This window comes from Pongo pygmaeus, chromosome 19 (assembly GCF_028885625.2).
Source record: "Pongo pygmaeus isolate AG05252 chromosome 19, NHGRI_mPonPyg2-v2.0_pri, whole genome shotgun sequence".
Taxonomy (NCBI): domain Eukaryota; kingdom Metazoa; phylum Chordata; class Mammalia; order Primates; family Hominidae; genus Pongo; species Pongo pygmaeus.
Window position 1 is genome coordinate 207,274 of NC_072392.2, and position 25,918 is coordinate 233,191.

The following is a 25,918-nucleotide window of genomic DNA, read 5'->3' on the forward strand; positions in this document are numbered from 1 at the left end:
TGCAAATTAAAACAACAAGATACTACTACACACCTGTTAGAACAGCCCAGATCCGAAACACTGACAACACCAAATGCTGGTGAGGATCTGCGGCAACAGGAACCTCAAACACTGTAAAACGGCACAGCCGGCTGCGAGCGGTGGCTCACGCCTGTAATCCCAGCACTTTGGGAGGCCGAGGTGGGAGGATCACGAGGTCAGGAGATCGAGACCATCCCGGCTAACACGGTGAAACCCCGTCTCTACTAAAAATACAAAAAAATAGCCGGGCGTGGTGGCGGGCACCTGAAGTCCCAGCTACTTGGGAGACTGAGGCAGGAGAATGGCGTGAACCCGGGAAGCAGAGGTTGCAGTGAGCCAAGATTACGCCACTGCACTCCAGCCTGGGCAACAGAGCGAGACTCCATCTCAAAAAAAAAAAAAGCCAACCTGGGCAGCACAGTGGGACTCTGTATCTATGAAAAATAAAAACATGTCTAGCCAGGCGTGAGGGCACATGCCCACAGTCCCAGCTCCTCGGGAGGCTGAGATGGGAGGATGGCCTGAGCCCCAGAGCTCAGGGTGGCAGGGAGCCGTGACTGTACAACCACACTCACTCCAGCCTGGGTGACAGAGCAAGACTCTGTTCCAAAAAAAAAAACCAGTCAGCCACTTTGGAAGGTAGTTTGTTACAAAGTTGACTATACTGTTACCAAAGGATCCAGCAATTGCATTCCTTGGTATATGCAAATGAACTGAACATTTATGCAAATAAACTGAACAGTTATCTCTATTCAAGAACCGGCACACTCATGTTGACTAAATATTTATTCATAATTGCAAAAACTTGGAAGCAACCAAGATGTCCTTCATCAGGTGAATAAACAAAATATGGTACCATATATTCGTATGACGGAACATAACTCAGCGATAAAAAAATGAGCTAGTAAGGCTGGGCAGGATGGCTCATGCCTGTAATCCCAGCATTTTAGGAGACCGAGGTGGAAGGATTACTTGAGGCTAGGAGTTCAAGAGCAGCCTAAGCAAAATAGCAAAATCCCGTCTCTACCAAAAAAAAAAAAATTAAATTAATTAAAAGAAAAATGAGGCTACTCTGGGCACCCTGCCTATGGGGTAACCCTTTTCTGCAAGGAGCAGTTAAAAAAAAAAAAAAAAAGAGCTGGCAAGCCACAAAGAGACATGGAGGAATCTTAAATGCATACTGCTAAGGGAAGGAAACCAGTCTGAAAGGGCTACTTACAGCAGGGTTCCAACTACATCTATGACATTCTGAAAAAGGGCCAAACTATGGAGACAGTAAAAAGACCAGGGATTTGGGGGTGGAACAGGAAGAACAAGGAAATGGATTGCAGGGGATTTTGAAGGCAGCGAAGCTATTATTCTCTCCACATGTCCTTACACATCGGTTGAAGCCCATAGTACCTACACCTCCAAGATCAAACCCTAAGTGTACACTACACATTTCAGTTAATAATAATGTATCAGTATTACCACATTTATAGTAACAAATGTACCACACCAAAGCAAGATGTTAATCATGGGAAATTGAAAGAGGTAAGAGGTTAGACGGGAACTCTGTACTTTTTGTCAATTTTTTCTGTAAACCTAACACTGTTCAAGAAAAAAAAAAAGTAAAGTGCTACCAAATGCAATGAAAAAATTTTTAATTTTCTTCTTCATAGAGAAAAAAAAAATAGCACACCAATCGTCATCAATGGGGAAGAATCTTGCCACGCCACTAATATTACATTTGAGTGTCATACCCTCCCGAATGTTTTTGTGTGGATTAATCACCGGCGCTCATCATCCCTGTCTACTAAAGGAGGAAGGTACGTACTGTCCATGCCTGTGTTCCATCCCCACCACGCGGCCCTCCCTTGGGAGTGCAGAACACTGAAAGGTCAGCAAATACTGAGACCCGATTCTTTTTCTTCATCACATGCATCACAGTTGGAATCCGTGTTTATTTCTTTGTTTAAGTGTTAATCTCTGGAAGGTGCACGGGGAGAAGGGTCACCTCCATTGTGCTGGCTCTGAAGAGCCAGTGCATATTGCACAGTGCACGAGATGAATCCAAAATGAATCAGACAGTGGCTCCAATAAATGCTGAGGCCATGCAAAGAACACTGGGAGTGAAGAGAAGGCACAGTGAAGATTTTGCTCTGCGGCAGTCCTGGAGGGCTTCAAAGAGAAGAATGTGGTGCAGGGCTCAGAGGGAAAAGGAGGGACTTGGCAGGCAGAAGGCATCATTCCAGGGAGATAACTGTCCTCCCAGAAGAGGAAACTCACTCAGAGGGAAAAGGAGGGACTTGGCAGGCAGAAGGCAGCATTCCAGGGAGAGAACTGTCCTCCCAGAAGAGGAAACTCACTCAGAGGGAAAAGGAGGGACTTGGCAGGCAGAAGGCAGCATTCCAGGGAGAAAACTGTCCTCCCAGAAGAGGAAACTCACTCAGAGGGAAAAGGAGGGACTTGGCAGGCAGAAGGCAGCATTCCAGGGAGAGAACTGTCCTCCCAGAAGTGCCACAAAGGAAGAGGAAATTCACTCAGAGAACTAGGGTAGCTGGGGGAGGGAGACTGGCCTGGGCAGGTTAGTGACTGCCCTGAGGTCACAGCTCGCTGGCACCAACTTGGGCAGAGCTGGGAACTCCGAAGCTGTAGAAACAGCCAAGTGCACCTTGAGCTTTCACTGAAGTCAGGCTGAGAAGAGAGGAAAGTGAAGAGAGACCGTCCCCATTTCACCCACATCTCCCAACATCCAGGGGCCAGGAGCACGCCCAGAAATCACCAGCTCAAACTCGAAACGGCTCTAAGGTTAAATGCACTTTCTATCCCACCATATATTGATTATTTCAAAAATTAAAATGACTGGGCACAGTGGACCACGCCTGTAATCCCAACACTTTGGGAGGCCAAGGTGGGGGGATTGCTTGAGGCCAGGAGTTCGAGACCAACCTGGGCAATGTAGCAAGACCCCATCTGTATAAAAAAAACTGTTTAATAAAAATGTGTTAAAAATTAACTAATTAATTCAATTTAATTAAAATAATGCTTCTCCTCCACCTTAAGACATAACCTTCCAAAAATGTCTTCCAGTAAAATTGAGTCCAGGATTGTGCAACTCTAGTTTTATGTAGTAATAGCAGCAGCAGCTGACGTTTCTATAACGTCTTATCTATATCATCACTCACAATCTCCACTGCGGTCCCATCGAGGGCCATCAGCACCCCGATATTACAGATGCGCCTGGCACACCGCAGGGACAGCCCACACCCCCACAGAGGAGCACAGAGGCCAATTAGCTTCCTCCAAGTTAAACAGTGTGTCCAGTCTCACTACTGCAGACACGGTCTCCCTTTCAGAGGCGTAGGTTTGCAATTGGACTCTAAAGCTAACCAGCGGTTTAATTTGGGGCTTGTTACATTTCCCTACACTCCATCTCTTCCTCTGGACAACAGAGGTAATAAGTAATGCATTCCTCAACAGGTTTTGTCCAGAGTGAATTGTGGTAACAGAGTAAAAGTTCCAGGCTGGGTGTGGTGGCTCACGCCTGTAATCCTAGCACTTTGGGAGGCTGAGGCGGGTGGATGACAACATTGAGACCAGCCTGGCCAACATAGTGAAACTTCATCTCTACTAAAAATACAAAAATTATCTGAGCATGGTGGTGCACACCTGTAATCCCAGCACTTTGGGAGGCCAAGGCAGGCGGATCATGAGGTCAAGAGATCGAGACCAGCCTGGCCAACATGGTGAAACCCCATCTCCACTAAAAATACAAAAATTAGCTGGGCATGGTAGTGCATGCCTGTAATTCCAGCTACTCAGGAGGCTGAGGCAAGGGAATCGCTTGAACCCAGGAGGCGGAGGTTGCAGTGAGCTGAGATCGCGTCACTGCACTCTAGCTGGTGACAGAGCAAGACCCCATCTCAAAAAAAAAAAAAAGTTCCAAACACAGTATCTGGTACATAGCAGGCCCTCACAAAACAAAACCAAACAAAACAAACCTGTTTTTTAAACCAGGCTGGTCCCTGAATGCTGGTGAACTTCTCCGCACTAAAACGATGAAATGGGAGTTAAAAAACCGTGACCCCTGACCACAGACCCTGAGATGGATGAAATCTTGGCCTGGGCTGTCAGCCAAGGCTATCTGGGCCAAGCCATAGGGCAGGAAACAGCAGGCTTCCTCCTCCCGTCTGAACTCTGGCCCAGAGAGGAGCTTCCTTCAGCTGACCGCACCCACTTCCCCGAGAACATTCCAGAACATTCCATGCTAGGCCAGGAGACTCCAGGAAGAGGTCACTGAGTAGCTCTTACTCAGTGCCGGCCAGGAGAAGATGCTCCCCGCTTCTAGGACTCCATGCACAACTTCTGACCTGCACCCCTGCCTATCCCCACGGCCTCCACACAGAGGGCCAAGGCTCAGCTTGTCCACCCCCGACTGCCCCTCTCCAACGTCTCTAGGCTGCTCCCCAAGCCAGTAAGAGATGTCCTGGGTGGCTGGGTTGCTTGTCCTTGGCTATGGCCCTAGTTTGGCTTCTTCAACCCTCTTTACCTGGGCCCTTAACTGGTCATCTGCCTCCAGTCCTGGTATCCACTACGTATAAACGAGACTCTTCAAGGACTGTCAAGAAACACTCCCCTCCTCAAGCACCCTCAATGGCTCCCACTGCCTCCTGAAAAGTTCAGAGGCCACACCCTGAGACTGACGGTCCTCCACAATATAGTCCCACACCTACCCTCTGTTCCCTACACCAAGAATCGTACCCACATGTCTGGACCTGTAAGTACAAACTCACCTCCCATCTCCACCTAGCTGGGTCTCACTCCTCCCACACCCCGCCCGTCTCTTCCATGAGCCTCTCTTTTTCTCGTCTCTGAATTCCTCCAGCCTGCAATTTCCAAAGCACAGGCATCCACACGCCACCTGCCATCCCCACGTGGCTCCCGTACGATTCTTTACTTAATATTTCCCTTTAAATCAACCCACTCTTTTACTTGAACAAATTAATTTTCAAAGGAAACTGTATATCTCCACCATAAATAGAAAAACCCATCCCATATGCCATAAATAGAAGGCAGCTGAAAAAAACAAGTTATGCTCTAATACACATGAAAATAAACCATCAGGAAAACATTTTTAAATGCTTGTCTGTGTGCCTGACGAGGTAAACCTATACACAGGTTGTAAACGGAGCAGCACCTCAAGGGACAAGGGTCCTGATACGGGCCCCTGCGTGTGTGTACAGGCTGTGCTTACATCCTGACAACTGCAACTGCTCCTGACCAAGTCAGCTGGCCATGAGGCCTTCTACAACCTTCAAAAATCCCCTCCTGCTCTAAGACACGTGGCCTTGGCACTTTATGTTTTGCTTTCTTTGTGGCCCCTGGGTTTTTTGGCCCCATCTCACAGTTATCTGGGGACTTGTCACCAAATGTGAGTATCCCAGGGTAGGGAGCACAGAGCCTGCTGCAGCCCCTGAGCCAGTCTTGCACGCAGCATAACACGCAATACAAACAGCTCTCTAACAGCACGCTCCGGTCTGCTCAGATGCGTGGCCCCCATTCTCTGCCTGACCCCAGGCCCATCTGCTGCTAGCACACAACCCCTCTGCCCCGCACCCCCAAATCCACCTCTGTCCACTGGGGTGTTTCAAAGGACCACGCAGAAAGAGCAACGGAGGTACCAGTGGGGCATGAGGCTGTTCTCCGGCCCTGGCTGCCTCTTCTTTAGAAGCAGCAGGACCTGCTGCATGAGGCTGTTCTCCAGCCCCGGCTGCCACTTCTTTAGAAGCAGCAGGACCTGCTGCATGAGGCTGTTCTCCAACCCCGGCTGCCACTTCTTTAGAAGTAGCAGGACCTGCAGCAGCCTGGAAAAGCAAGTTTCCAGTCAACGATTAACCAGACGCTCTCCCAGCAAAGACACAAACCTTTTCCCCGGAAGTTAGCAAAGTTCTGTGAAAACCCCTGCATGAACTGGGCCCCTGACTCCAGGAAAACAGAGGCATCTTCCAATGTCCTTGGAGCCATGAGACCCCGAAACACCTACCGGGAACGGAGGGGCTTCACCCAGACAGGCCCCGCGAGGGAGGAGGAGGCTGCTCTCCCTCCCACCACCGTTGTCAGGGGTGACTCGAGGTGTTCCAGATGAGGAGCTGAATCACTGGGACTTAAGTCAATAAGTGGCAGCCACCAGGCAGGCCCAGCTGGAGCCAAACCAAGGCCTGGATTCTCCTCGTGGATGTCTGGCAAGGCCCCACCACGTCCCCCAGTCATGTAGTCTCTAAAACTGAACAGACTTGGGACGCTTCCTCTTAGAGGGCAGCCCTCTTTCGGAATGTTAGTCTGGCCACTTTTACACATTTCAAGCATTTTTTGGGTTAGAAAGGGCACATTTTCTGTATCCAAAACAGTCCTTACAGGCAGCGGTGGTGGTGCATGGGGCGTGCGTCAGCATCTCATCGCTTCCTGAAGCCCCAGCAGCCTGGAGTGGGGCCCCTTTTGGGTGTGGCTCTTCAGGAGGAAGGCAAACTGAAGCACAGAGAACTTGAGGGATGTGTAAACGGTACAGCTTCCCGGAGGTACCTCGAGGAGAGCAAGGGGAATGAAATGAATGAAATGAACCCTTGCACAGCGAGGAGCACTTACACCCCGACACCCTCCTGCAGGGAGAAGGAAGATGACAAGGATCTCTCTGTTGACCTTTTCACAGTGCAAACAAGCTACTGATAGAAAAAAAAGAAAATGTTTTGATGCTTAAAAAAAAATAAACACCATCAGCAACCTTTCCCCATGGGGAGCAGCAGCAGGTGCTACTGCGAGAGAGACAGACCGATGGATATAATCGCCAAGAGGCTCTCAAACTGGGTTCCAAGGAGCCAGGGATGTGGAGCCCCTCTTCAGGACTGTGCAGGTAGAAGCAGGGGCTGGGAACAATGGGGTTATTACAGCCCAACCTGGAGCAACTCAGCTTTTTCCTCTTCATCTATCAGGCTTCTAGGTAAGATTTCATTTGAAGAAAAGGTCCTGCAGTAAAGATGTTGAGAAGTGCTGATATGCGCTGCTGGTTATATGAAAGGGTGGAAGGAGGCTGGGCGCGGTGGCTCACTCCTGTAACCCCAGCTACTCCAGAGGCAAAGGCGGGTGGATCACCTGAGGTCAGGAGTTTGAAACCAGCCTGGCCAACATGGTAAAAACCCATCTCTACTGAAAATACAAAAATTAGCCAGGTGTGGTGGCAAATGTCTGTAGCCCCAGCCATTCAGGAGGCTGAGGTGGGAGGGTGGCTTGAACCCAGGAGTTTGAGGCTGCTGTGAGCTATGATCCAGCCACCGTACTCCAGCCTAGGTGACAGAGTGAGACCTCGCCTTAAAATTTAAAAAATAAAATAAAATTCACACGTAGGCCAGGCACAGTGGTTCACGCCTGTATCCCTAGCACTTTGGGAGGCTGAGGCTTAGCCAGACGTGGTGGTGGGCACCTGTCGTCCCAGCTACTCAGGAGGCTGAGGCAGGAGAATCGCTTGAACCCGGGAGGCGGAGGTTGCAGTGAGCCAAGATCACGCCATTGGACTCCAGCCTGGGCGACAGAGCGAGACTCCGTCTCAAAAAAAAAAAAAAGAAAGAAAGGGTGGAATGTGCTGGAAGCCACCTCTGAGTGTGCGGGACCACACGCCACACACCCAGGCCTGCGAGAATCAGCTGGTCTTCGTCCTGCTCGTGTGCTCCATGTTTAGAAGAAATGCAGAAGAGAAGCCTCCTTTCCCGGGGTCCACCCAGGCCACGCTGCTCTTCCCCTAGCAGGACCACAGGCCGGGAGGACCAAGCTCAGAAACGCAAATGACACCAAGTCAAGCAGAGCCTTGAGCCAAGTGAAGCTTCTGGAAAAGAGACTTGAACCCAGCAGGGACAGGGGCTCAATGCAGACATCAGAGCCAGAGGCGTGGATCCAGTGACCAGAGGCCAAAGAGACGTGATAAACTATGTCAGTGACTGGAGCCGACCTTGGTCAGTCCCTGGGGCAGGCATGGCAGCGAGAGGATGGTTTCCACGTGTGCCCAGAGTTTGCTTCATGGAAAGGCCAGCTCTGCGCGAAGGTCCAGGGGGGACCAGTCACGAAGGTGTGAAGAGGCCTGAGTGTTTGTCCTCCGTACAGCTGAGAACAGCAGAACGCCGCCACACTGCTGCGCAGACAGCACCCTCTACACCTTTACACCCCTCACACTGGGCTCCAGGATCCGGACAGCTGTGCACCTACCACCTTCAGCAAAGCGAAGGCCAGGGGCCCCTGCTGGCCTTCTGCAATGGGCATATATTTTGTCTACCCAGCGTTCCTTTCCTTTTTGAGAATAACTCTTCAGGTCAAAGTAGTCACGCCCAGTCCTCCCGGGCAAGAGAAACAGCCCCTCTTTCGCCTTCTTCCTGGGTGAATGTGATGAGGATGACCAATTAGAATAGCCCCACCCCCTAGGCAGGGTAATTGGCTCAGGGCTGGGCATGTGGCCCAGACCCAGCCATACTGAGTCCTCCTGGGGTCTTGCCAGAGCTCCTGTGAAAAAAACCCACTGTCTGGGACAGTAAGCACAGCACTAGCTCAAGATGGCCAGTAGCCACCTGGCTCCCTCTAGAAACAGCCTGTCTGCAGGTGCAGCTACACAGAGCTGAGAGATGAAGGTGAGTCATCTCAAACCCATGGTCAACGGCTGGATCCAGCCATGCCTGAACCACTGTTTTGATCCCCAGGTTGCCAGGCCCACAGAGCTCCCTTTTTGCTTATGCTACTTTGAATTGGGTCCTTGTCATTTGCCATCCAGAGCCCTAAGTCACCTGCACTGTGTGGGAAGGTGTGACCGCGCACCACACACGCTAACGGACGTGCCCGACGTCTTCACAGGCGACCGCGCACCACACACACTAACGGACGTGCGTGACGTCTTCACAGGCGACCGCGCACCACACACGCTAACGGACGTGCCCGACGTCTTCACAGGCGACCGCGCACCACACACGCTAACGGACGTGCCCGACGTCTTCACAGGCGACCGCGCACCACACACGCTAACGGACGTGCCCAACGTCTTCACAGGGGACCGCGCACCACACACACTAAGGGACGTGCGTGACGTCTTCACAGGCGACCGCGCACCACACACACTAAGGGACGTGCGTGACATCTTCACAGGGGACCGCGCACCACACACGCTAACGGACGTGCGTGACGTCTTCACAGGGGACCGCGCACCACACACGCTAACGGACGTGCGTGACGTCTTCACAGGCGACCGCGCACCACACACGCTAACGGACGTGCGTGACGTCTTCACAGGCGACCGCGCACCACACACGCTAACGGACGTGCCCGACGTCTTCACAGGCGACCGCGCACCACACACGCTAACGGACGTGCCCGACGTCTTCACAGGCGACCGCGCACCACACACGCTAACGGACGTGCCCGACGTCTTCACAGGGGACCGCGCACCACACACGCTAACGGACGTGCGTGACGTCTTCACAGGCGACCGCGCACCACACACGCTAACGGACGTGCCCGACGTCTTCACAGGGGACCGCGCACCACACACGCTAATGGACGTGCGTGACGTCTTCACAGGCGACCGCGCACCACACACGCTAACGGACGTGCGTGACGTCTTCACAGGGGACCGCGCACCACACACGCTAACGGACGTGCGTGACGTCTTCACAGGGGACCGCGCACCACACACGCTAACGGACGTGCGTGACGTCTTCACAGGCGACCGCGCACCACACACGCTAACGGACGTGCGTGACGTCTTCACAGGCGACCGCGCACCACACACGCTAACGGACGTGCCCGACGTCTTCACAGGGGACCGCGCACCACACACGCTAACGGACGTGCGTGACGTCTTCACAGGCGACCGCGCACCACACACGCTAACGGACGTGCCCGACGTCTTCACAGGGGACCGCGCACCACACACGCTAACGGACGTGCGTGACGTCTTCACAGGCGACCGCGCACCACACACGCTAACGGACGTGCCCGACGTCTTCACAGGCGACCGCGCACCACACACGCTAACGGACGTGCGTGACGTCTTCACAGGCGACCGCGCACCACACACGCTAACGGACGTGCGTGACGTCTTCACAGGCGACCGCGCACCACACACGCTAACGGACGTGCCCGACGTCTTCACAGGGGACCGCGCACCACACACGCTAACGGACGTGCCCGACGTCTTCACAGGGGACCGCGCACCACACACGCTAACGGACGTGCGTGACGTCTTCACAGGCGACCGCGCACCACACACACTAACGGACGTGCCCGACGTCTTCACAGGCACAGCATGAGCCCTGATGTAAGCTTTCTGCTCCTGTTCCTGCCCCTTTGGAGGCCTGTGCCAGTGGCAGCTGGCCCCAGAGACACCAGGCCGGCGCTGCTCTCCTTCGAGCCACCAGTGTTTGTGCTGATGCTGACTCTGGCTCCTCTGCAGCAGCCACGTGGCCCAAAGGCAGCCTCTCCACAGGGGCTCCTTCCACAGCCCCTGGACGGCACAGCAGCCTCTCCTGTCTGTCACCACGTGTGACCTGTCCCTTAGTCTTCAGCCGCTCATCCATGTCTGCAGGGGCATCTAACTCTGTCCCAGGGTATCCCAGACCCTGGCTCATGCCCCAGGCTCTCCATTCAGGCTCCATCGTCCACCTTGGACCATCTTGGGTTTGCTGGTCTTCTGGACTAGCACAGCCAGAAAGAACCCAGGAAGGAAGCCTCACGTCTGACACGAGAACCTTCGGTGCTAACGCGAGGGCGGTGTGTGCATCCTCAGCACCTGCCCATCCGGCACCATCCTCTGATCCAGGGACTGTGAGCAACAGGGCCCCGTGGCCGTGACATCTCTCACCCTCCAGTTAAAATCTCGCCAACTGAGTCTGCACATGAAAGTAGGTGCTGAATTGCCCAATAAATCCACAAGTAAGAGTTGCAACAAGGAACCAAAAAGGGCTAAGCTGAATGACTCATATATGAAATAATTTGATAATTAATATAAATAGGAAATTTAAAGTCTCCAGCTGAGTGACAGAAAACACCTTAAAAAGCTCAAGAGAGAGGAAAGGAAGAAAATAAACCTATAATTGCAAAATAAAAGCATTGAAAGAAGCTGTGCTCAAGATAAAATGCTACAGATGCGATAAATTCATATGTTAACATTAGCAATGTGTGGGCAACGGTGTTCCCTGGGGAACTGGCTGCATGAAGCCTTTCTGGAGAGCTGGGCCAGGCCAGTGGGAGAGCAGCTGGCAGGGCTGGGGCCGGTGTGGGGTCCTGGGGCCAGGGCCTGCCAGAGGGTGGTCTCCAAGGACCAACACGCATCGGAGAGGCAGGATATAAATGCAGTCAGGGAGTAAAGGCTGTGCATTCTCCCGGGGCATTCCCTCCACCACCCCCGGGCCACACTCGGGACTGCCCGGTCCCCCTAGCTCTTCTCTTTCCTGCCTTGCCTGCCCGAGGCCCCTCTCACCCTGCGCTCCACTCATATCTGCTTCTCCGCCTCCTGCCCAGTCGGCCTGCTGTGCAGAGCTCCTGCAGCTGCCTCAGATCCACCCTTCCTGGGTGGCTGCTCCTCCCCACTACCACCCTAGGAGCACCCCACATAAAATCTGGTTCTTCTCCCCTCCAGGTCTGCCTCTGCCTTTGCTCCTGCTATCCCCAGGGCCCCAGGTGCCCCTCCCTCCACCTCGTCCTTCTGGACCCAGCAAATGTCCTCCACCAGGAGGCCTTTCTTGACCTCCTCACCCTCCTGGAAGGAGCCTCCTCTCCCACTCCGAAGTCCTTTAACTATTTACCTGCCCCTCTCCTTCATACTGAGCTTATGCTGTATTTCTTTATGTGCTTATCTTCTACCGGGATCATCTCTGTAACCTTTTTATTCTTTTATTCATTCATTCCACAAATACTAATTGAGCACCTACTATGTGCCAGACCCCATGCTAGGACTGGGGACACAATGATGAGCAAGACAGACACTGTCCCTGCCACCCTGGAATTCCCATCTTGGAGAGAAAAAAAAAAAAAAAACGTGAAGCAAATAAACATTAGTAAATATGTCAGGATAAGCGGCGATATAGGCTGGGATAGAAGGGTGTAGGTGATGCGAGAGGCGAGTGTCCGTGCGGACGGAGGAGCTGGGGGAGGAGACTCTGAGAAAGTGACATTCAACTGGGGCCAGAGGGGTGAGCAGAGTGAGTCGGGCACGCTTTCCAGACACATAATTGGTGTTTGCTAAACGTGTGGAACAAATGAGTGGCTAACAAGCCAGAAATCCCAAGGGTGTGCCTCGTGTCGCTCCAGACACTACTTCCCCACCCTCGTCACCCTGATGGGTCAACTCCAACTGGCACCCAGACGCGTTTCCCAGCCCACACGCCTGCTACGGGGCCCACCTGTGTCACCCTCGAAGAGGCGCTTGCCAGGACTTGAGAGGATCTCCGCTCAGAACCCCTCCTGGCCTCCCTGACACCACCAGCAGCCCTCGGGCTGGACAGCAAGCGGGTTTTGTCTCGCCTGCAGACTCCACCCCCGGAGCACCACGCATGGAAGCACGGCGAGGCCGCCTCTGGGCTCGGTGGGAAAGAGCCCTGATCGATGGGTGGCGTCTGCCAGGGGACGGCAGAAGACAGAGAGGCACATTTGCCACGTGTTTTCCTCGTCACCCAGGGCTCCACAAATGACCACTCAGGCAAGAAATCTCCTTCAGGTCTAATTGCCTGGACGAGCTTTATGGTCTAATCCCCTTTATGGGGGCCACGTGAACCACAGCACTGATGTTCTTTTCCTGCCTTAACTGCTCATTGCTCAGAGCTAAATGTGTGGTTCAAACACAGCAAAGTATACACAGCTCGATGGCCTGAATAGGGGGTCTAACTCTCCCCCTGCTTTCAACCTTCTAGCTAATCTACATCTATGTCTTTCCTGATCTTATTTTTATGATTTCTGTTTAGTTACATGTACATATACATACACACATATATGTACAGACATATATAAACAGACATACATACATATATAAATATAAAACATCTACATATAGGTCTGGTATGTAATACCTACTTTATCTTTTTTCTATGAATGTATCTTTTAGATATATACATATATTATGAATATATCTTACTTTAAAAAATAGAGACAGGGTCTCACTATGTTGCCCAGGCTTGGCTCAAACTCCTGGACTCAAGCGATCTGCCTGCCCTGCCCCCTAACAAAGTGCTGGGATTACAGGCACGAGCCACCGTGCCCAGCCATTAACATGTCTTTTTATATTTATTTTTTATATTTATTCTCCCTTTTTTTTTTCAGAGACAGGGTCTCACTATGTTGCCTACGCTGGTCTTGAACTCCTGGGCTCAGGCAATCCTCTTGCCTCAGCTTCCCAAAGTGCTGGGATTACAGGCATGAGCCACCGCACCCAGCCTTTATATTTCTTATATAAATAAAATATATAGAGAGATATACATATATTCTTGTAAGCACCCTCAATTCATTTATGGAACAAGATAGAGGAATAAATGGATAGATGAATAGATGACAGACAGGAAATACCAATGAAGAATGGGACAACCTTTGCTGAAAGAATTCAGAATATAGTTAGCTGCACTCTGTCGTGAACAGAGTACGGAGTTAGAGATCAGAAGCCAGGCTCTCAGTCCCAGCTCGGACCAGCTACGTGACTGTGAAGGGAAACAAGTTACACACACACATCCCCGCAAGTCCTTACCCGGCCAGTCTGAGGCTTTATCAACTATTAAATACCTATCATCTAATCTGCGCTGCTCACTTCCCCCAGTGGTAACACAAATTACATGGGAGGTTCCTGACTGCGCCGTCAACACCAGCTTCGTGCACGACATTGGCTTCGTTATTAGCATTGGAGACAACACTCCAGGGAGCCCGCGTTCGACCATAAATAATAAGACACGAAGCCACATGGCCTCCTACTAAATGCTGCAGGAATTCAAAGAGAAAGGAGCCCTCAGAACCCACATCTGCGTTCAGAGTGTCCTGCCCCTCTGATGTCTGAGAGCAGCATCTGACTGAAGGACTTCGATCCCTTGCTTCTCCTAGTAAGAAGCAAGCCCCAGCCAAGATCAGTCGCAACCCTCAGGACTGGAAACGGCTGCCCTGGTATGGAGCAAAGGGCTGGGGCTCTGACAGCCCCCGGCGGTCCCCTGACCACACTGTCCCTGCAGAAAGGCCAGCACAGCACACATCACCCGTGGGCCAGGTAAAAGAGGACAGGCCAAGGCTGGAAACCGTGGGGCGCTGGGGAAGGTGACCCCTGCGTGTTCCTCCCACCAGACCTCACAGACGTCTCCTGTCCCCCATCGCAGGCCCAGGTACAGTCACCAGGGTTTCCAGGCACCTGAATCCACACCACTGGGCTTTAAATCACAGGAGAAAGTGAGTCAATAACAATAATGAGAATCTTTTTCAGCAAGTTTGTCAGGCGGGCATGGACCATCCTTTCTTTTCTGGGGGAAGTGACAGAATTCACAAAGGTAGTAAGATTAACTCTAAATTCTGGAATGTTCCCTGCCCAGTCAAGGGCTGAAAGTGAAGGCAAAAAAAAAAGGAGGGGTGATACACAGTCGAAGGGCTGAGTGTGCCAATCAGTTCAAGTGACCAAATAGGGTCTCTTGTGGTTTATTCCTAGAGGCAGACGGATCCTAGGCAGCAGGTTATCTGAAGAAAGTGGGAGGGGACTTTGAATACAGGTAACCTCGCCACACATCAACGATGTCCCTTCCCCTCCATAGCTGACCTCGCCAACCATCAACAACGTCCCTTCCCTCCCTGGCCTTCCTGTAGCTGTCCAGCCACCTTCAGGGGTGGGCTCCGGAAGCCCTGAGTTTACACTGCAGCCAGTCCCCTGGGGCCCAGCTGGCTCTTCCAGGGGAGCACCTAAGCCAAACTGGCACCTCAAGGTCCCTCCCTTAAGAATCTGAGAAATAAGGCTGGGCACGGTGGCTCACTCCTGTAATCACAGCACTGTGGGAGGCTGAGGAAGGAGGATTGCTTGGAGGTCAGGAGTTCGAGACCAGCCTGGGCAACAGAGTGAAACCCCATTTCTACAAAAAAATAAACATAGGTCAGGCATGGTGGCTCACGCCTGTAATCCCAGTGCTTCGGGAGGCTGAGGTGAGAGGATCGTTTGAGTCCAGGAGTTTGGGGCTGCAGCGAGCTATGATCATACCACCGCACTCCAGCCTGCGCAACAGAGTGAGACTCTTTCTTGAAAAATGTAAAAAATTTAAATAAATTTTTAAAAAGTAAGGCCAGGAGAAGTGGCTCACACCTGTAATCCTAGCACTTTGGGAGGCTGAGATAGGAGGATCACTTGAGCTCAGGACTTCAAGACAAGCCTGGGCAACACAGTGAGACACAGTAGAGCCTTGTCTACTAAAAATTTAAAAAAACAGCCGGGTGTGGTGGCACGTGGCCGGGTGTGGTGGCGCGTGGCCGGATGTGGTGATGCACACGTGTGGTCCTAGCTACTCTGGAGACTGAAACAGGAGAATCACTTTAGTCTGGGAGGTCAAAGCTGCAATGAGTCTCATTCATAGATAGATAGATAGAGAGATGATAGATAGATAGATAGATAGATAGACAGATAGATAGATAGATGATAGATAGATAGACAGACATAGAGAGATATATACATAGAGTTTCACTCATAGATAGAGTTTCATAGATAGATGACAGATAGATAGATAGACAAAAAGCAAAAAGAATCTGGGAAATGGGGTAAGAGACGGAGTCTCAACTCAACTGCCTTTTGCAGTAAGATGCACACTGAGGCTGAGGCCATTTTCCTCTCATGGAAATGCCCAGTTAACAGAAACAGAAAGGTGGCCTGCAGTGAGACAGAGAAGAGGGGAGCCGACATGGAGCCGAAGCAGGACAGAGAGAGGGGCCCCTCCCTCTAGCATTTGTGCTCCATCCAGCCCCTCCAGGGGCCTGAGCGTTGAAATCTTCCTCAGCTTCTATGAGATACTCCAGTGCCTTGGCAGTAAAGTTCCCTTTTCGTCCAGCCTCTACTGTTTGCAACCAGCCCCAGTGAGCCGCAAGTCCTAGCCGGCCTGAGTAAGATCATGTCCACTTTCCCACCACCCTTCCATCCAGCAAAACCACCTCACACCACGCTGAGCTGACCGAGAATACCTGAGAGTATTCAAATCAGTGGCCGGGGGAGAGCAAAGGTTTCAGTGGCAGAGGGACCCAGGTCTGGCTCCATCTAGCACAGTGACCTTGAATAAACCTCCCGAAATGTAATCTCCATCTGGGCTACTGCCGATACCTCCCCAAATCCACTCCCAGCCTTCCCTGTTCTCTTCTCCTCACTATCCCCACAGTGAGCTCCTCAAAATGTCAGCCCTTGCCAGGTAACTCGCATTTAAAACAGAAATAAATAAAAATAAAAAACAAAGCATCAGCCCTGTCACGGAACTGCCAGCCTGAAACTGCCCCAGTGGCTTCCTGCTGTTCTGATGATACAAGCGAAATCCTCCCCCGGGGACCTGAGGTTTCCTTTCCACGCCATGCGCTTTCCCCCGGGGACCCGCAGCAACCCTGATTCTTCTGCCTGGGAAATGCTTCCCCCAACTCTCTTCCCACAAACCCTTTTGCCTAATTAACTCTTTAAAATTCATTTTGTCAACATCATTATTCAGATAGAATTCACAAACCACAAAATGTACCTTTTCAAAGTTTACAATTTGGTGGTTTTTTGGTACATTCACAGAGTTGTGCCACCATTACCGCTACCTAATTCTAGAACATTGTCATCACTCCACAAAGAAACCCATCAGCAGCCAGGCGCGGTGGCTCACACCTGTAATCCCAACACTTCGGGAGGCCGAGGCGGGCGGATCACCTGAGGTTAGGAGTTCGAGACCAGCCTGGCCAATATTGTGAAAAATACTAAAATTACAAAAACTTAGCCAGGTGCGGTGACGGGCACCTGTAATCCCAGCTACTCGGGAGGCTGAGGCAGGAGAAAGGCATGAACACGGGAGATGGAGCTTGCAGTGAGCCTAGATTGTGCCACTGCACTCCAGCCTGGGTGACAGAGCAAGACGCCGTCTCAAAAAAAGAAAGAAAGAAGCCCATTAGTAGCCACTCCCTCCCCATTCCTCCCTTCTCCCCAGTCCCCAGAAGTCACGAATCTACTTTCTGTCTTATTAATCTGCATAATCTGGACATCTCATATAAACAGAATCACATAATAAGCGGTCTTTTTTATTCACGATTTCATTTTTTCAGATCTAATCTCTATTATTTCTTTCCTTTTGTTTGCTTTGGGTTTAGTTTGCTGTTCTTTTTCTAGTTTCTTAAGGTGGAAGATTATTTATTTGAAGTTTTTCTTCTTAACATAGGTTCTTACAGCTATACATTTTATAAGTTTTGGTAGGTTATATTTTCATTTTCATTCATCTCAAACTACTTTCTAATTTCTCTGTGATTTCTTCTTCTTCTTTTTAGAGACAGGGTCTTGCTATATTGTCCAGGCTGGTCTCAAACTCCCAGGCTCAAGCAGCCCTCCTACCTTGGCCTCCCAAAGTGTTGAGAGTACACGCATGAGCCACCGCGCCTGGCCTAATTTCTTCTTTGACCCATTGGTGCGTGTGTGTGTGTTTGTTTGTTTGTTTTGAGACACAGTCTCACTCTTGTTGCCCAGGCTGGAGTGCAATGGCGTGATCTCAGCTCACTGCAACCTCCACCTCCTGAGTTCAAGCGATTCTCCTGCCTCAGCCTCCCGAGTAGCTAGGATTACAGGCGCCTGCCACCACACCAGCTAATTTTTTGTATTTTTAATACAGACGGGGTTTCACAATGCTGGCCAGGCTGGTTTCGAACTCTTGACCTCAGGTGATTCACCTGCCTCAGCTTCCCAAAGTGCTGGGATTACAGGCGTGAGCCACTGCGCCCAGCCGACCCATTGGTTATTTAGGAGCATGTTTACTTTGGACATTTGTGAATTCCCAAATTTCCTTTATTGATATCTAACTTCATTCTACTACAGTCAGAGAACATACTTTGTATGACTTGAAACCTTTTAAATTTATTAAGGCCAGGTGCGGTGGTTCATGCATGTAACCCTAACACTGAGAGGCCAAGGCAGGTGGATCCCTTGAGCCCAGGAGTTTGAGACCAGCCTGGCCAACATAGCAAAACCCCATCTCCACCAAAAATAGAAAACTTAGCCGAGCCTGGTGGTGCAAACCTGTAATCCCAGCTACTCAGGAGGCTGAGGCATGAGAATCACTTGAACCCAAGAGGTGGAGGTTGCAGTGAGCCAAGATTGCACAGCTGCACTCCAGCCTGGGAAACAGAGCAACACTTCATCTTAACAAAAATCAGTCAGGTGTGAAGGCACGTATCTGCCGTCTCAGCTACTTCCGGGAACTGAGGTGGGGGACTACCTGAGCCTGGGGGGTTGAGGCTGCAGTGAGCCGTGATCATGCCACTGCACTCCAGCCTGGGAAACAGAGCAAGACCAGAAAAACTACCGAGTCTTGTTTTACGGCTTAACATATCGCCTCTCCCAGAGAACGCCTCCCGGGCACGTGAGAACCTGCATCCTGCGGTTGCTGGGAGGAGAGTTCTGCAGATGTCTGTCCTCCCGGGCACATGAGAAGAACCTGCGTCCTGCGGTTGCTGGGAGGAGAGTTCTGCAGATGTCTGTCCTCCCGGGCACGTGAGAAGAACCTGTGTCCTGCGGTTGCTGGGAGGAGAGTTCTGCAGATGTCTGTGCTCCCAGGCACGTGAGAAGAACCTGCGTCCTGCAGTTGCTGGGTGGCGTGTTCTGCAGATGTCTGTCCTCCCGGGCACATGAGAAGAGAACCTGCGTCCTGCGGTTGCTGGGAGGAGAGTTCTGCAGATGTCTGTTAGGTCCAGTTGATTTACAGTGTTTTCAAGTCTATCTCATTGTTGCTTCTCTGCCTACTCGTTCTATCCATTATTGAAAGTGGGACCTTGAAGCCTCCAACAATTATTGTTGGATTTTGTATTTCTTCCTTCATTTCTGTTGGTTTTGGTTCATGTATTTTGGGGGTCTCTTGTTAGGTACATACAGGTTTATAATTATTATTATAATTATAAACCTTATAATTATTAGGTTTTCCTGATAGGTTGACTCCTTTGTCATTATAAAATGTCCCTGTTCGTCCCTAGTAACAATTTTTGCCTTAAAGCCTATTTTGTCTGCTATTTGTGGAGCCACTTCACCTCTCTTTCGGTTACTGCTTGCATGGAATATCTTTTTCTGTCCTTTTACTTTCCACCCACTTGTGTCTTTGAATCTAAAGTGTGTCTCTTGTAGACAGCATACACAATAGCTGTATCATGTTTTCAAATTTTTATTTATTTACTTATTTTTGAGACAGGATCTTGCTGTTCACCCAAAATGGAGTGCACTGGTGTGAACACAGCTCACTGCAGCCTCAAGCTCCCAGGCTCAAGCGACCCTCCTACCTCAGCCTCCTGAGTAGCTGTGACTACAGCTGCATGCCACCACACCCAGCTAATTTTTGCATTGTTTGTAGAGATGGGGGTTTGCTATGTTGGCCAGGCTGTATCCTCGTTTTTTAAATCCGTTCTGCCATGCTCTATCTTTTTATTGGAGAATGTAGTCCATTTCCATTTAATGTAATTACAGATAAGATAGGATTTATGCCATTTTGCTATTTGCTTTCCATATGTCTTGTCTTTTTATTCCTATATTTTCCCATTTCTACCTTGTTTTGTGTTGAATAGGTATTTTCTAGTATAACCCTTAATGCTCGTCTTCCATTTTTTAAAGTTATTTTCTTAATGGTTGCCTTGGAGACTACAATTAACATTTTAATTTAAAACAATCTAACTTGGACTAATACTGACCTAATTGCAACAGTACACAAAAACTTTGCTCCAATATCGCTCTGTTCCCTCCACTCCTTTGTGCTATTATTGTTACACAAATTATATCTTGGTGCATTATAAGCCCGTCAACCAAGTTTTAACAAGCTTTGCTTTCCGCAGTTATCTTTTCAATCAGACAGAAGAATTACTAGCAGAATATACTCACCCCTTTAAGATGCTCCTTGTATTGTTATGTGGAGTTCAGTCACCGCCTAGTGCCCTTTCATTTCAGCCTGAAGAATTCTCTTTAGTATTTCATATAGGCCATGCCTGCCAGTGACAAATTCTCTCTGTTTTTATTATATTAATCTAGGATGTCTTAATTTCTCCTTTTTTTTTTTTTTGAGACACAGTCTCGCTCTGTCACCCAGGCTGGAGTGCAGTGGTGTGATCTCGGCTCACTGCAAGCTCCGCCTCCCGGGTTCACAACATTCTCCTCCTGAGCAGCTGGGACTACAGGCGCCCGCCACCACACCTGGCTAATTTTTTTTGTATTTTTAGTAGAGACGGGGTTTTATCATGTTCGCCAGGATGGTCTCGATCTCCTGACCTCGTGATCCACCCGCCTCAGCCTCCCAAAGTGCTGAGATTACAGGCGTGAGCCACCGTGCCTGGCCTCTCCTTCATTTCTGAAGGATAGTTTTTTCTGGATCTAGAATTCTTTAAAGAATTTTTTAAATTCTTTCAGCACTTTGGCTGTGCCACCCACTGCCTCCTGCTTTCCAGGGCTTCAGATGAGAAGTCAGCTGTGCTATTAATCTTCATGAGTGTTCCCTGCCTCATTAACAGTCACCTTCAATTCTGAATTCAACCGTATCTTCCTCCCTAACCCAGGCCAGGCCCTTTGATACCGGCACCTCGTTCCTCTATAATTCCCCTTTGTAGTGATTATCACAGTTGTAATTAAACAATTAATGATGGACAGAGCTCTTTCCTGTATTTTCCCATCACTAGAATATAAGTTCCATAAGGCAAGAACCAGGCCTGCCTTGTTCACCATTCTATCGCCCGAAGCCACTCGATGCCTGGCACACTGTAAACTCTCAATAAATATTTACTGAGTGAATGAATGACACTCATCCTAGAGTGGGCTACATGACTGGTCTCAGCTTCTCATTCCCTGCAGTGGCGTAACAGCCACACCGTGCCAGGGCCTACAAGTAGGCAGTGTACGTCCCTGCCCTGTGTTGAGGTTGGCCGTGTACCTTGTGTTACCTAATGGGATGTTAGTGAATATGATGTGAAAAAACGCTGGAAATGTGCTTGTACGATTGAGCTGGTTCTCACTGTGCTCCTCCTGTCACCATGAGACAGAAAAGACTTTGGGTGGTCTCTGGTCCAAATGGGATCAGAGACACATGGAACAGACCTAAACCCACTTGCGGCTTGAAGTCAGCCAAGTCCTCCTGCCGGCAGCCTAGGTCAGCCAAACCTCACCCAACTCCGAGATACGTGAGAGGGAAATAAATGCTCACTGTCATATGCCAGTGGGTTTGGGGCGGCTTGTTGCACCACAATATGGTGGCAATTGATGGCTAAGACATATGCCCTCGTGAGTCTGAAGGCTGGGAGTGCTGGGGAAGGTCTTCATGTGGCCCACAATTGGGTCCAGATTAGTTCCATCGGCAGATCCACCAGCCTCCTCCGTACTTACAGAATAAAGTTCCCAGAATCCTACAGTCCCACAACTCATCTCTAGTGCCAGCAGCTCCTGGAGTAGCCCAGAGTGTACTAAGCATGGAGTACCATGCCAGGCACACAGTAGGCGCTTTGCTGAGTTAGGCTTTGTCCTTCTCCACCTTCCCCCTCACCAATTCCACCACTGGGCCTGAGTTCATCTGCACAGCCAAAAATCTGCAGTTCTTCCTCCGTTGTGGGGCTGGACTGGGTGGGAGGCGGGGGGAGGCACCCTCACCTGTCCCAGTTTCCCCCTTTGCTAAATTAGTTCCCAATCCCTCTGTCAAGGGTGACTGTGTTCACCATCTGATGCTGAAACCTGAAGAGGGGTTTGTGGGGAGTCTGAGGCCAGCCCAGCCCTCATGGTGCTTCTGTGCAGGATCAGAAGAGGTGCCCCTCGTGGAGGCACTTGTCTTCCACCTGGTTAAAAAGCACCATAATAAACCAATAATGTTAATTCCATTCATTAGAAAGTTACCAACAAACTGCACAAAAAGCTCCTTCTAGGCAGCGTCCTCGTGGGACGCTCAACCTGCAAAAATGAGTCTGGCAGACCCACCACATCCAGAACTATCTGCAGCTCTCGCCAAGCAAGACGCTCAAAGCAGTTACCTCCTCAGCAGTATGCCCGCGATAGGCCGCCGTGGTCTGAATGTTCGCGACCCCCGAAACCTCACGTATTGAAACCCTAACACCCCAAGGTATGAGGAGGTGGGGCCTTTGGGAGGTGATTAGGTCGTATGGGCAAGGTCCTCATAAATGGGATTAGTGTTCTTGTAAAAGGGGCTTTTCTACCCCTTAAGATTAAGGTGTTACAAAACCCAAAGGGAGGGACTCAAACCACTTTTGCAAAATTATGACTGAGACAGCGAAAGATCTAACTTAACTGACTCCATCTTGCTCCTAACCTCCAAGCTGTCCTTGTTCATTCCTGGGTGTAGGCTGCACTAACTTTAGGAGAAACTTAGTTTATAGTTTATAGTTTAAACAAAGATGGTAACAGCCCTTTCCCAAAGCAGACCTCCTTCTTCCCTGGGCACTAGTCTGCCTTTGCAGGACTAACTTTAGCCCCAAGATTAGAAATTATGGTTTAGGAGTCATGCAGCTGGAGGCTACAAGATTCTGACCCTCCCTAACTGCTCCTAAGATCAGCGCCTGAGATATTTTGGAAACCCTGCACTTGATGGATCAGCTGACACCACCCACATCGATAAACTGGCTCATCTGATCTTGAGGTCCCCACCCAGGAACTGACTGAGCGCAAGAAGACAGCTTTGACGCCCTGTGATTTCATCTCTGACCAATCAGCACTCCTGGCTCACTGGCTTCCCCCACCCACCACGTTTTCCTTAAAAACTCTGATCCCTGCATGTTCGGGGAGACTGACTGGAGTAATAATAAAACTCCGGTCTCCCACAGAAAAACAAATAAATAAAAGAGGCTTTTAAGGAAGCCTGTTGGCCCCTCCTGCCATGTGAGGACACAGAAAGAAAGCGTCATCTATGAACCAGGAAATGGGCCCTGGGCAGACACAGAATCTGCCCACACGTTGATCTTCAACTCCCCAGCTTCCAAACCATCAGCAATAAACGTCTGTTGTCTATAAGCCACCCGGATGATGGTATTTTCGTACAGCAGTCTGAATGGGCTAAGAGACTTCATAGCAAAGAACCATGTCTTGTTTCTGCTCAGCTCACGTCGGAAGTAGAAGGTCATAACAAGCCAGATGTTGTGAGAAAGGTCTTCATGTCCAGATGGGCATCACTGGACCCCGAGAAGTAGCTTCTGCAAATGAGGGAAGCCCCCAGCAGGATTGGAAGTGGCAGGTAGAGAAAGGACACTGCAGGAATCAGCTCTCAAAACAGGCGGTGGTGGTGGGGAGGGGAGGGGCGCACGCTGGGGAAATACAGGCAACTGAGCGGCTGCTTCGAGACCTGGCCTGGACGGATTTGGGGTTAGAGATAGTTTCCCATTCATCTGTGATTTTTTTTTGGCGAACCTCACCCATGGCAGCTTCTCCTTAATCAAACACTCCCCAGACCCTGACATTAACAAGGACATGGGCTGTGAGAATTCAGAGACTGGCTGAAATTGGGCCATTTCTTATCACTAATCTGTGTGAATGGATGACATTAAAAAAAGAAACCAGAAGAGAATTCATCTCCTTTTTTACTTTTAAATGAGGCCCCACTTAGAGCAGAAGAGTTTAGGTGTTAGGTCTTCTTAAGCAAACAGTCCCCAAGGGATGGTGTAAAAAAACATTGGATCGAACCCTTGTTTTCTGATCACTGCACCAAACACCCCCCTCACCTAATCCCTCACACTCTACATCAAGGAACAAGAGGAATGAACCTGGTTTCCAAAAATTAAGTCCAGAAAAGAACATGCATTCCTACATCTCACCTTCTAAATTAAGCCCGTGTTCTCCATTAACGTCCCACTGGGGATTGAGAGAAAATTGTTTCAAAACTGGGAACTAAATTTAAAGTTAGGAAGAAAAAAAAAAATAACACTTTACGAGTCCCAAATGTTTGAAGTAGTTTGTTACAAACTTTAAAGTCAGATCTAAAGTGACTGCCTGTTTGAGAATTCACATTGTCAGCCCAGGAATCCAACTGTCCAAATGGGGTCATGTACAAACTCAGGGATTGGTTAAAGGTCAATTACACCCTAAGTTTTAGCAATACAAGGGGTATACTCCACTAAAGTTTTGGTTCTCATAGTTGGCTGGGTGCACTGTATCCATCGGGGTTGTAAGCAACAGAAATCAAGTCTGCATGACTTAAGCAGAAAGGAATGTACTGGCAGAATACCTTGGGAATACCTCGTAGCTCAGAACCAATCAAATACCTTGGGAATACCTCGTAGCTCAGAACCAATCAGAAGGCTGAAGACCCTGATGGGGACTGCAACAGTTTAGGCCTTCAAGTCCCATCACCCTTCACTATGGAAATAAGTGGCTCCAAAATCCTTTCTCCCCTTGCTTCACTCTGCCAAGTTTCAGATCCCAGAGTGGACAGCCCAGCAAAGAACCCGGCATGGGCCAAAGTCCCACCCCTTGAGCTGGGTGATGACTACATGGGGTGTGTCCACTTGGTGAAAATGCAGAATACTTCTGATGCGTGCAGTTTTCTGAAGAGATGCTACACTTCCTTGTTTTTTCCTTTCGAAACAGGGTTTTGCTCTGTCACCCAAGCTGAAGTGTAGTGGTACAAGGGTCACTGTAGCCTTGACCTCCCACCTCAGCCTCCCAAGTAGCTGCGACTACATGTTCATGCCACCACACCTGGCTAATTTTTCTATTTTTTTTTTAGCGATGGGTTTTGCCATGTTGCCCAGGCTGGTCTCAAACTCCTGGGCCCAAGAAATCTGCCCACCTCGGCCTCCCAAAGTGCTGGGATTACCTGCACAAGCCACCACGCCAGGCACTATGCTTCAATTTTTTAAGAAAAAACGTTCACCTATCCCATGACCGAGCAATTCCACTCTTCAAAGAAGTAAAACAGGTAAGAGGGCCGGGTGCGGTGGCTCACGCCTGTAATCCCAGCACTTTGGGAGGCCGAGGAGGGTGGATCACAAGGTCAGGAGATAGAGACCATCCTGGCTAACGCAGCGAAACCCCGTCTGTACTAAAAATACAAAAAATTAGCCGGGCGTGGTGGTGGGTACCTGTAATCCCAGCTACTTGGGAGGCTGAGGCGGGAGAATCAATTGAACCCAGGAGGCAGAGGTTGTACTGAGCCAAGATTGCACCATTGCACACCAGCCTGGGCAACAAGAGTGAAGCTCTGTCTCAAAAAAAAAAAAAAAAATTAACCTCTGGTGAAAAAACTCCAAAGAGTGGCTGACTGCGGGGGGAGTGGGACAGGGATCGACGGGGACGGGGTGTGAGAGTGGCTGACTGCGGGGGGAGTGGGACAGGGATCGACGGGGACGGGGTGTGAGAGTGGCTGACTGCGGGGGGAGTGGGACAGGGATCGACGGGGACGGGGTGTGAGAGTGGCTGACTGCGGGGGGAGTGGGACAGGGACTGACGCGGACGGGGTGTGAGAGAATGCTCTGGGACGGTGGCCACATTCTCTATTCTGATAGCAGCCTGGGCTGCACAAGCCTGCGTGTCTATCTGAGCTCATCAGATGGAACAGGTAAGATTTGTGTATTTCATTTGCATGCATGTTTTACCACGGAAGAAAATACCATAAACAACTACTGACTGACTAACTTCATGGTAAAAGCTTACTGAAGCATTTGACTGTTTTGTTCAAAAGATGCATTAAGACAGATAAAAAGCAAGCCA

General features: G+C 50.1%; 1 protein-coding gene across 10 annotated transcripts in view; it reads right to left on the minus strand.

The window, feature by feature from the left end:
• RPH3AL (rabphilin 3A like (without C2 domains)) overlaps positions 1–25,918 on the minus strand; it is a 161,043-nt gene that overhangs the window by 124,675 nt on the left and 10,450 nt on the right. For 2 of the 10 annotated variants that reach the window (XM_054457162.2, XM_054457158.2), the window contains exon 1: positions 6,047–6,502. The exons of 4 other annotated variants lie outside the window; for them this stretch is intronic. The gene's annotated coding sequence lies outside the window, so the exon portion shown is untranslated. Of the gene's footprint in view, positions 1–5,631; positions 5,759–6,046; positions 6,583–8,822; positions 9,597–25,918 lie in introns of those variants that run through there. 4 more of the 10 variants (XM_054457161.2, XM_063656196.1, XM_054457156.2 and 1 more) reach the window with 4 other exon arrangements.